Source organism: Macaca nemestrina, chromosome 5 (assembly GCF_043159975.1).
Source record: "Macaca nemestrina isolate mMacNem1 chromosome 5, mMacNem.hap1, whole genome shotgun sequence".
Lineage (NCBI taxonomy): Eukaryota > Metazoa > Chordata > Mammalia > Primates > Cercopithecidae > Macaca > Macaca nemestrina.
The window spans coordinates 159,324,782-159,337,378 of record NC_092129.1 but is presented as its reverse complement, the minus strand read 5'-3'; the positions used below and the strand labels follow the sequence as shown (position 1 = coordinate 159,337,378).

At 41.4% G+C, this 12,597-nt stretch overlaps 1 pseudogene; it reads right to left on the bottom strand.

Annotated features, from left to right (window-relative positions):
- Nucleotides 1–2,274: 2,274 nt before the first annotated feature.
- On the bottom strand, nucleotides 2,275–11,158 carry LOC105482636 (AP-3 complex subunit sigma-1 pseudogene; annotated as a pseudogene).
- Nucleotides 11,159–12,597: the final 1,439 nt, after the last annotated feature.

The following is a 12,597-nucleotide window of genomic DNA, read 5'->3' as shown; positions in this document are numbered from 1 at the left end:
ATCACGAGGTCAAGAGATTGAGACCACCCTGGCCAACATGGTGAAACCTCGTCTCTACTAAAAATACAAAAATTAGCTGCGCGTGGTGGCACGTGCCTGTAATCCCAGCTACTTGGGAGGCTGAGGCAGGAGAATCGCTTGAACCTGGGAGGTGGAGGTTGCTGTGAGTCAAGATTGCACCACTGCACTCCAGCCTGGCGACAGAGAGAGACTCCATCTCAAAAAAAAAAAAAAAAGACAACATTCTGCTTCTTTCTCCATCAAATATTTTCTCTAGGTCACTAACAAGCAAGATCATTTTTGCCTTTTACCTACATTGCTTCCTCTGAATAGCCTCTGGGTATGATTTTATTAAAACTGCAAAAGCCGGAAGACCCATAACTGGAGGATCAAAAGGAAGCAGTTCATGAAGCAGACATCCTCATGGGTTCTCTCACATAAAGAGTTTCTCTCCATCTTCTTACAGATGCATGAAATTCCGGTAATAAGGGACAAAATGGTTTAGCTCTTGATTTGAGACTAAGGATGGAGATGGGGCCATTTAGAATGCTCAGATTCAAGAGGCAAACAGAAGGGAGAGTTGCCGAAGGGTCCTGAGCAGGGACAGCTAGAAAAGCAGGTGAGTCAGAAGTGAACGATGCCCTGGCAGGAGGAACGGATTTCAAGATGGAGCTCAACAGTATGAAATATGCCAAAAAGAGGAGCCTGGCCTCTGTTGAGTTTCCCAGTTGTGAGGCCCCAGATGGTGCCGAAGTGAAGTGTGGAGGGCACAGCACAGTCCAGCGAGACCCACTGAGAGGGCGGAAGTGGAAACAGCAGTGTGGACTCTCCTTTGAGAAAGTGGGCTGTAAAAAAGAGAGAGACAGATGGTGGTAGCTGGAGATGAACATAAAATTAGGAGAACTTTCCTCCTTTTGTAAGAAGGCTATGTAAGGTTGATAGAAAAAAGAACCCACGTATAGGATGTCAGAAAACAAAACTGAAAACTCAGGAGGAGGGAGAGGAACTAGAAGAAGCAAAAGCGTCATAATGACTTTCAAATGGTTTAGTTTTAAAAAAATGATATACAGAGTGTTGAACAAATGTGTCAAGATGATGACAGTTGTTGAATCTAGGCAGAGAGTATACAGGCTTTCATAATAATATTCTTTCCATTTTCATATATATTTGAAAACTTTCAAAACAAAGAGGATGTGGCAAATCTGTGGACCTGCCATATATGGTTGAAAATTTTCTTTTAAAAATATTGAGAGATATCCAAATACAATGTGAACACAAAATTGCAACTGAAAAGTTATGATTAAATATTCACAGCCATACCTAACCTAATGGACTGCAGATAATATTGTGTTAGACCTATAAAAACTGTTTAACTTGAATTTTTTTATTGGAGTTTATTTAAACTAAGAAAAAAAGTCATGGCTAGGTGTGGTGGCTCATGCCTGTAATCCTTGCAATTTAGGAGGTCCAGGTAGGTGGATCATTTGAGGTCAGGAGTTCGAGACCAGACTGGCCAACTTGATGAAACCGTGTCTCTACAAAAATACAAAAATTAGCTGGACGTGTTGGTGCATGCCTGTAATTCTGATTATGAAACCATCAGATCTCATGAGAACTCACTCACTATCATGAGAACAGCATGAGGGAACCTCCCCCATGATCCAATCACCTCCTTCCCTTAACATGGGGGGATTACAGGTTCCTCTATCTGGGAGGCTGAGGCATGAGAATCTCTTGAACTCAGGAGGTAGTGGTTGCCTTGAGCTGAGATCGCATCATGACACTCCAGCCTGAGTGACAGAGTGAGACTCTGTCTCAAAAAAAAAAAAAAAAAAAAAAAAGAACAAAGTCATAGTATTTTCACACAATATACACTTGGTTCTTTAAGTGACAATTGTGACAAATAGCAGAAAGAATTAAGGAATGCTACACTTGTAATCAATACAAAATACCAATGTTTCGGGTGATACATAAAGAAAGATCACAAACACTTTTCAAAATATCATAGTAGCCAATATATAGGGAATGCCTTTGGTGGGCATAGAAACAAAGTTTAGAAAAGAAAACAAATCACACTGGAACTATTTGATTTCTTTAAAAATCACTGAACAAGAAAAGGTACATTGAACTTCACATACTGATTTTATACAACTTCTGTACAGTACCTTGACTTAAATCCAAGGGCAAAAGTTAAGACTCTCCTTTATTTTTGGTGAACAACTACAAGGTAAACTTGGATGACCTTTTCCCCTGGATTTTACTGAAAATAGTCTTTTAAATTTTTTGTCTAAAAGAGGGCAGGTTTGGCACTTTTATACTGATGTCACCAGTGTTAACGTTTCTTGGAATCTTGGGAAGATTTATATTCTACATAGCTGATACAGCATGGGCTGTTAGGTTCCTGCAAAGCCAACCTCTGTTTTTTTCAACTTATTTTGCACATTGATTTGTGTAACAATCTCATTCTTGTTGGTCTCTGATCTGGTTTGACTCTGTGTTCCCACCCAAATTTCATCTCAAATTATAATCCCCACAGGTCGAGGGAGGGACCTGTAATCCCCACATGTCAAGGGAAGGAGGTGATTGGATCATCGGAGAAGTTCCCCCATGCTGTTCTCATGATAGTGAGTGAGTTCTCATGAGGTCTAGTGGTTTTATAAGGATCTCTTCCCCCTTTGCTCTTGGCTCTCTCCTGCCACCATGTAAGACGTGCCTGCTTCCCCTTCCATCATGATTGTAAGTTTCCCAAGGCCTCCTCAGCCATATGAAACTGTGAGTCAATTCAATGTCTTTTCTTTATAAATTACCCAGTCTCAGGTATGTCTTTATAGCAGTGTGAAAACAGACTAATGCAGTCTCTAGTACCATTCTCCCAATATCATTTGTACAAGAATAATGTGAGCCACATGGAAAATGAAATCCAGTTCACATTTTCAAAAACACTTGCCTGATGTTTCCATAAGTACTCAAATTAGATCTAAAATACCAAATCCATTTTCTGAAGAACCCACACAGAAGACAAAATATGATATTACGTGAGGTCTAGAAATCAGTTTGTTGTCATATCCTCCAATTAATAATCCTCCTTCTAGAAATTTACAAACATTTTCATCTCTCTTAGATACCAAGTGGAAAGTCTCCCTGATGATTTGCTGTTGTGTGTTTTCACTGTAGAGCTGGTGGAACTTGGAGAGCTGTGGCTTCCTGTGGTTGTTGAAGGTGATGGTCACCTTGATCCTGGCTGGGCAGTGCTGGAGCAACTGCCTCGCCTGGGGATCTCACTGGCTATACTTCTCCTCAACTTGGATTTTTAGTTGTCTTTTTATTTCTTTGTTTATTGTTGCTATTGGTTTTGTTTGTTGGTTTATTTCTTTATTTTGGGACTTTTAGCATAAAAGGATGGAGATAATGAATGGGTACAGAATGGGAAAGAGTGGATATAATGATACACCCATATCCATCACCTACTTTCAACAATTACCTACACTTTCCCAGTCTTCTTCCATGTATTCCCCACACTCTATTGTCTATTTTTCTGGAGAATTATGAAGTAAATCTAATATATCATACCATTTTACTTGTAATGATTTTACAGGATAAAAACACTGCCGCAAGTCATCATCATACCTAAAAAATTTTATTGGGGTAAAGTTTTTAAAAAATTTTTTTTTTGAGACAGAGTCTGGCTGTATTGCCCAGGCTGGCGTACAGGGCTGCAATCTCGGCTCACTGCAAACTCCGCCTCTCGGGTTCACACCATTCTCCTGCCTCAGCCTCCCAAGTAGCTGGGATTACAGGCACCCGCCACTGTGCCCTGCTAATTTTTTGTATTTTTAGTAGAGATGGGGTTTCACTGTGTTAGCCAGGATGGTCTCATTCTCCTGACCTCATGATCTGCCCACCTCAGCCTCCCAAAGTGCTGGGATTACAGGCGTGAGCCACCGAGCCCAGCCTGGGGTAAAGTTTTTAATGTCTGCAATAGTTCTTCATATTATTTTGGTTGAATTTTCTGATATTTTTAATTGAACTAATACAATATTGAGGAAATAATAAGTATCTATACTTATGCAAAGGCCTTGAAGAAACTGAAGTTTAAAATGAAACACTACCAGTGATAAAAGATAAATAATGGCACTGGTGCCCAGAAAAAAAATTAAAGGAGTCTTTTGTATAAAATCTTATATAAAATCTAAATACCAAAAAAAATTTGACATGCTGATATCAGCAAGAGTGTGGGAAAACAAATATTCTCATAGTGAATCGGTGAGAGTGTGAATTGGATAGTGTGCCAGTGAGATGGCATGTTGAAAGGGTAGCTGAAGGAAGTTTAGCAAAAGACTTATTTATAGAGATGTGCTCAGGGTTAGGGGAACTTGCAAGGGCTGGTGAAAGATCCAGGGACAAGCAACTGCAGGAAATAGCTTCTACCCGATCTGACTGACAGGGCAAAGGGAAAGAGCTTTTCTTGAAACATGGTGGGGACAAGGTTCGGTGGCTCATGCCTGTAATCTCAACACTTCAGCAGGCCAAAGAAGAGGATTACTTGAGTCCAGGAGTTTGAGACCAGCCTGGGAAACAGGGAGACTCTGTCTCCACAAATAATATTTTAAAAATTTAGCTGGATGTAGTGGCAGACGCCTGTGGTCCCAAATACCCTGGAGGCTGAGGCAGGAGGATCACTTGAGCCCAGGAGGTCAAGGCTACAGTGAGCTGTGATTGCACCACTGCACTCCAGCCTGGACAACTGAGAGAGACCCTGGCTTATTAAAGATAAATATTTTTTTTGAAAAGGAACATTGTGGACTTAGTAGCCACTGGGGAGGAGCTGCTTAATGGAAGCTGGCTTCTGGTAAGGGAATATAGCCAGTGCCAAACAAAGGCCTGGGGCTCCTTCCTTCTGCCCTCCCATCTCTCACAGAAGTCCTGAACGGACACTGGCTGCTAGAGGTTTATAGCCTCCTGGAATACAGAGTAGGATCAGGACAGATAGAGTGTGTATCTAGAGAGGAAAACATGATCCAACACAAAGGACAATTTAATATTATCTGCCAGTTTTAAACGAACACCCTTGAATCTGCAATTCTAAGAATTCAACCTACAAACTCAAATGTATGTAAAGTTGGAAAGTTAAAAATGGAAGTATTTTATATTCATTGAGAGTTTACTATGTAGGAGCATCAAGCAAGGTACTCTCCATTTGATCCTTACAAGAACCCTATGAGTTTGGCACTATTATTATCCCTATGTCACACTTTAGGAAGTCAAGGTTGGTAAAGCTCAGACATTTACTCATGCTCACGTTAATAAGTGACAGCACAGGTATTTTAACCCAGACAATCTGACTCCAGTATCTGAGCTACAAGGAAGTTCGTAGCAGCATTGTTTGTGGGAAAAAAAGACTGAATACGAACTTAAACAACTGTGGTTTGGGGATCTGGTAAATAAATTGTGGCACATCTACACAGTGGAATACTATGCAACTTAAAAAAAAAAGGGTAGGGGGAGGGAGGAGGGATAGCATTAGGAGATACACCTAATGTAAACGACAAGTTAATGGGTGCAGCACACTATACATATGTAACAAACCTGCACATTGTGCACATGTACCTTAGAACTCAAAGTATAAAAAAAAAGGAAAAAATGGAACCAGGTGTGGTGGCTCACGCCTGTAATCCCAGCACTTTGGAAGGCCAAGGCAGGCGGATCATGAGGTCAGGAGATCAAGACCATCCTGGCTAACACAGTGAAACTCCGTCTCTACTAAAAAATACAAAAAAAAAAAAAAAAAAAATTAGCCGGGCATGGTGGTGGGTGCCTGTAGTCACAGCTACTCGGGAGGCTGAGGCAGGAGAATGGTGTGAACCCGGGAGGCAGAGCTTGCAGTGAGCTGAGATCGTGCCACTGCACTCCAGCCTGGGTGACAGAGCAAGACTCTGTCTCAAAAAACAACAACAAAAAAAATGGAATAGGCTAGGTGTGGTGGTATACACCTGTAGTGCCAGCTACTTGGAAGGTTGAGGCAGGAGGATCACCTGTGCCCAGGAATTGGAGACCAGCCTGGACAACATAGTGAAACCCCATGTCTTCAGAGGGAAACAAAACAAAACCAAAGAATGGAATAGATCTACATATACTGATAGGGAAGTATCTCCAAGATACACAACATGTGGAGAGGAAATGTGCAGAGTGTTGTGCAGTCTGTGTACCCATTTGTATATAAAAATGAAAGGTGCATTTTAATTTAATCTCTCAGTAGAAGGACTGATAATTAAGGCATAATTTTTCAGTGTGTATCTTTTAGTATTGTTTTAATATGTGTATTACTTTGCAATGAATACCTGTAATTAAATAAAAAGCCACATACATACACATGCAAATGTGTGTGAAGTGTCTGCAACAGAACAATAATAGCTAACATTTATTGAGCACTGTTCTAAATTTTTATATGTATTATCTCATTGAGTTATTCAAAAGAACCCTATTAAGTAGGTATTATTCTTACCACCCTGTATATTGGTCTGTTTTCATGCTGCTGATAAAGACATACCCGAGGATGGGCAATTTACAAAAGAAAGAGGTTTGTCGGACTTACAGTTCTACATGGCTGGGGAGGCCTCATAATCATGGTGGAAGGTGAAAGGCATGTCTCACATGGTGGCAGGCAAGAAAAGAGAGCTCGCGCAGGGAAACACCCCCTTATAATACCGTCAGATCTCGTGAGACCCATTCACTATCATGAGAAGAGCACAGGAAAGACCTGCCCCCATGATTCAATCACCTCCCACTGGGTCCCTCCCATGAGACATGGGAATTCAAGATGAGATTTGGGTGGGGACACAGCCAAACCATATCACCCTGATTTTAAAAATGGAGGAATGTGGTCACAAAGAGATGAAAGAATTTGTCCAGTGTCACCCAGCCAGTCTAGCTCCAGAGCCAGTGCTCACAATTCCCTCTCAATAAATGACTACTATTGTTTTTAATGATTTGTCCAAAGCAGTATTAACTTTTTCAACAGCTGCATTGTAGAGCTGGTTCATTTTAATGCATAATCAATCAAAACCATAATTTTTTCCATCCTATACTTCATCTTCGTTTCAAAAAGAAACTTTACTTTTTGCCGGGTGCGATGGCTCAAGCCTGTAATCCCAGCACTTTGGGAGGCTGAGACAGGTGGATCACGAGGTCAGGAGATCGAGACCATCCTGGCTAATATGGTGAAACCCTGTCTCTACTAAAAAAAATACAAAAAAAAAAACTAGCCGGGCGAGGTGGCAGGCGCCTGTAGTCCCAGCTACTCGGGAGGCTGAGGCAGGAGAATGGCATAAACCCAGGAGGCGGAGCTTGCAGTGAGCTGAGATCCGGCCACTGTACTCCAGGCTGGGCGACAGAGTGAGACTCCGTCTCAAAAAAAAAAAAAAAAAAAAAAGAAACTTTACTTTTTTTGTTTGTTGTATGAGTTGCAACCAAGCCTGGTCACTAAAAAATAAAAAACAAAAAAAACAAAAACAAAAAACAAAAAAACTTGTTTTAATCTAAAAATATCCTTTACGTTTATTCTAGTCAAAATGTCAACCTGTTGACATTTGAGACTGAGATTCCAGCCTGTGGAGGTAATTGTGACTCTTTAGTGAAGCCATTATGTTAACTATCCCTCCTAGCTTTGGGTAATCTTTAAACCTGATAAGCATGCCTCTGTGCCAGCATATAAATTACTGATAATGTTGCCAAACAGGACAGTGATGAGGCAGAGCTTTGTGAGATGTCACAGTGACTCTTGGTCAAGTTGTCCCTGATGTATTAATTCATTCACCCTGCTTGGATTGTTCAAACTGCTGAGTCACCTATCACGTTTCTTCATCCTGTCTCCAAGGACAATATGATAAGTTTTGCTCATCATTTTGCTGGAATTATTTCTGTTACTCATTGATTTACCACCATAACTGTGCCTCCCCACCACCCCAACTTTTTTTTTTTTTTTAAAAAGAGTCTCAATTGAAAGGGTTTGCTCACAGAACACATAGGGTGGCTTCTATTATCATCTCATCTTACATAAGTCCTTGCAAAGTGCTTGTACAGTGGTGTTTGTTCACAATTTACCAGCAGTCAATTCCAAGTTTACTAATTCCAATTTTGATTATGCTTTTTCCTCTTTTTAAAACTTTTTGAGGGCTGGGAGCAGTGGCTCACGTCCATAATCCCAGTACTTTGGGAGGCCAAGGTGGGCAGATCACGAGGTCAAGAGATTGAGACCATCCTGGCCAACATAGTGAAAACCTATCTGTATTAAAAATACAAAAATTAACTGGGTGTAGTGGTGCATGCCTGTAGTCCCAGCTACTTGGGAGGCTGAGGCAGGAGAATCATTTGAACCTGGGAGGTGGAGGTTGTAGTAAGCTGAGATCGTGCCACTGCACTCCATCATGGGCCACACAGTGAAACTCCATCTCAAAAAAAATTTTTTTGAGTTTCTCCCCCTCAGTCTTTTGGTTTCTCTTTATGTGTCCTATAACTTCTCAGAATAATTATGGCAACCCAGAGCACATATACCTATCTCTTTAGTATTCTAGGTGTTACCAGAAAGGGGTCCCTGATCCAGACCCCAAGAGAGGGTTCTTAGACCTCATGTGAGAAAGAATTTGGGGCGAGTCAACACAGTACAGTGAAAGCAAGTTTGTTAAGTAAAGGAATAAAAGAATGGCTACTCCATAGACAGAGCAACAGTGTAGGCTGCTTGACTAATTATACTTTTAGTATTTCTTGATTATATGCTAAACAAGGGGTGAGTTTTCCAGGAAAGGGGTGGGCAATTCCCAGAGCTGAGGGCTCCTCCCTTTTTTAGACCATATAGAGTAATTTCTTCACTTTGCCATGGCATTTGTGAACTGTTATGGCGCTGGTGGGTGTGTCTTTTAGCATGCTAATGCATTATAATTAGCTTATAATGAGTCATGAGGACCACCAGAGGTCATTCTCATCTCCATCTTGGTTTTGGTGAGTTTTAGCCCGCTCCTTTATCACATGTTGTTTTATCAGCAAGGTCTTTGTGACCTATATCTTGTGCTGGCCTCCTATCTCATCCTGTGACTTAGAGTGCCTAACCTGGAATGAAGTCCAGTAGGTCTCAGCCTTATTTTACCCAGCCCTATTCAAGATGGAGTTGCTTTGGTTCAGACGCCTCTGGTGTAGGGCTGTGTTTTGTCTAGTTCCAGACACTTAAATTCATTTTTCAAACATCTGCATTGTTATTTGATAATCTTACATACTCTTTTTTTTATTTTTTTGAGACGATGGGCATCTTGCTCTGTCACCCAGGCTGGAGTACAGCGGCTCCATCTCGGCTCACTACAACTTCCACCTCCTGGGTTTAAGCGATTCTCCTGCCTCAGCCTCCTGAGTAGCTTGGATTACAAGCACCCGCCACCATGCCCAGCTAATTTTTGTATTTTTAGTAGAGACCGAGTTTCACCATGTTGGCCAGGCTGGTCTTGAACTCCCTACCTCAAGTGACCTGCCTGCCTTGGCCTCCCAAAGTGCTGGGATTACAGGTGTGAGCCACCACATCTGGCCTATTCTTTTTTTTTTTTTTTTTGGAGACAGAGTCTCGCTCTGTTGCCCAGGCTGGAGTGCAGTGGCCGGATCTCAGCTCACTGCAAGCTCCGCCTCCCGGGTCTACGCCATTCTCCTGCCTCAGCCTCCCGAGTAGCTGGGACTACAGGCGCCCGCCACCTCGCCTGGCTAGTTTTTTGTATTTTTTAGTAGAGACGGGGTTTCACCATGTTAGCCAGGATGGTCTCGATCTCCTGACCTCGTGATCTGCCCGTCTCGGCCTCCCAAAGTGCTGGGATTACAGGCTTGAGCCACCGCACCCGGCCTGGCCTATTCTTATATACTCATTTATTGAGTTTCTTTTTTTTCTTTGATAAAACTGCAGATTACTAACTATTGCTTTACAAAAAAGATGAAGGAAAATAAATGGTGATTTTCCTTGCTCATTGTTATCTCTTAGCATTTATGCTAACTGCCTCAAAACAGCAGAGAATACTGCTCATCCTGTTTATTTTTTTTAAATTCAAATGTAATTCAAATGTAGTTTTAAAAGCCCTTCCCTCACCATAGGGTGAAGAAGGAACAGGAGAAAGTCTTTCTTTTCCAATCTCCATCTTTGCCCCTGTCCTAGAATAGGCGCTGCTAATCTGATGAGATTCTAAAATAGTGAATGGCACACTTCTGCTATGGGGAGAGGTCACTAAAGTACACTTGTCCTTTTTACTTCTCCTGGGACAGCAGGTGCCTTCTAGGCAGAGACATTTGCTCTTTTTTCTCTCCTCTATTTCTCTAAACCTTCAGGAATCCTCAATTCTGCGTGGCAGAAAGACTCTACTTACGTCCTGAGCCAAAATTTTGTGCTGCAGCATAGCTTATCCAGGATCCCTAAAGAGGCAGTTACAGGAACCCACTTGAAAGTAAAGGGGTACTTGCTAGGGTATCTTACATGCTGTTGTATCTTTCAAACCTCCTTCTAGAACCTCAAAGGAAGTGGAGATGGCTGGGTTGAGGCAGGTTTTGGGTATTCTTGAGTCCCCAGCCGAGGGCCTCTGTCAACAAAAAGAGTCAAACTCTGTAAAATATTTGAAGAGATTTATCCTGAGCCAAATATGAGTGACCATGTCCTGTGACACAGTCCTTCCTCAGGAGGTCCTAAGAACATGTGCCCAAGGTGGTCAGGGCACAGCTTGGTTTTATACATTTCAGGGAGGCATGAGACATCAGTCAAATACATTTGAGCTGTACATTGGTTCTGTCCAGGAAGACGGTACATCTCGGAGGCAGTGGTGGAAACCAAAAGTTTTATCAGGCAGATGAAGCCTCCAGGTAGCAGGCTTCAGAGAGAATAGATTCTAATTGTTTCTTATCAGACTTAAGATCTGTGTTGATATTAATGACAGAGAGGTATAATGAGGCATGTCTAACCCTCACTCCGTGTCATGGCCTGAACCAGTCTTTCAGGTTGAATTTTAGAGTGCCCTGGCTTAGGAGGAAGTGCATTCAGATGGTTGGGGGGCCTTGGAATTTATTTTTGGTTTACAGCTTCTTCATGAGCATGTAAACTGAGCTCTTGCTCAGAAGGCTCCATACAATGTTCTGCCGTCGCCATCTTGATTATCAATACTTTTTGTTTAACAAGGGGACTCAAATTTTTGTTTTGCACTGGATTCCAAAAATTATGCAGCCAGTCCTAACCCAATCCTGATAATTAACTGCACTCAATCCCACCATTACTTCTAAAAACACACTTCCTTTTAAGGAGGAGGATTTAAGTTTCAGTTTGTTCTTGGTTTTAGCTTTTCAAACACTGTTCACGTAGGTTTTGGGAAAGATACTCTTTCTTTCATCTTTTGTATAAACCTTTTACATTTCTGAACTCCTAAGAAAACTTTATACTCACATTGGGATTTTTCGAAATTTAAACTAGAGCTTGTTTTCTAATTTTCTTAAACACTTTTGGAGTCTTAAATCATGGGATAGATTTTGCTTCTTTTCATTGAATTTTTAAAATCTGTTTGCCAAAGGTATACTTCATATCTAACTCATAAATTCCCAAAAGAAAAATGCATTAAGCAAATGTATAACACAAATAAGAAATCATGTGACTTCCCCTAATTCTCCCTTCTTCTGAAAGTATGTTAATTATTTTCATAAGTCTACGTAGCTACACCTAGCTTGCCACTAGCACTCCCTCTTCATTCAGGTAGGAGAAAAATGATTCACAAACCAATTTCTAAATTATTTATCCAGTCTTTCTCAAGAAAATAGCCTTTCTTGGAATGGTAGAAAGTAACTTTACTCGGCCAGATGCGGTGGCTCACACTTAAATCCCAGTACCTTGGGAGGCTGAGGTGGCAGATCACTTGAGGTCACGAGTCTGAGACTCCATGTCTGAGGCCAACATGGCAAAACCCTGTCTCCACTAAAAATACAAAAATTAGCCCAGTGTCATGGCACGTGCCTATAATCCCAGCTGCTCAGGAGGCTGAGGTAGGAGAATCGCTTGAACCCTGGAGGTAGAGGTTGCAGTGAGCCGAGATCCAGCCACAGCACTCCAGCCTGGGCTGGAGTGAGTGAGACTCCATCTCAACAAAAAAAAAAAGAAAAGAAACTTTACTATCTCCAATGGATGTATTATCTAGAGTAAAGTTTAGCAAAATACCATCTTCAAGCCAAAAACAGGCCTGCCTGGGAGCTAGGAATGCTTTTTATGTATTTTTAAGGCTTGTAACAAATGAATGAACAAAGAGTATGCGATTCAGAAAGTCTAAAATGTTTACAATCTGAATTTCTACAAAAAGAAGTTTGCCACCTCCTGATGTAGACAGCAGTAACAATTTGCCTTCCCTCCCCACGGAAGTCAAAGTAGAAAAAAATTACTCTAAGCTATAAAGAAACTTGCGGTTGTTAAATTAAATTTATAGGAGCCCATCGATTTAGACTGAGCTCCTTCACTAGGCCTTAGCAGATCAAACCAAAATGGAGTCACTTATGCTAAAATTCCAGGTCACCTTGGCCGGGCACTGTAGCTCAGGCCTGTAATTCCAG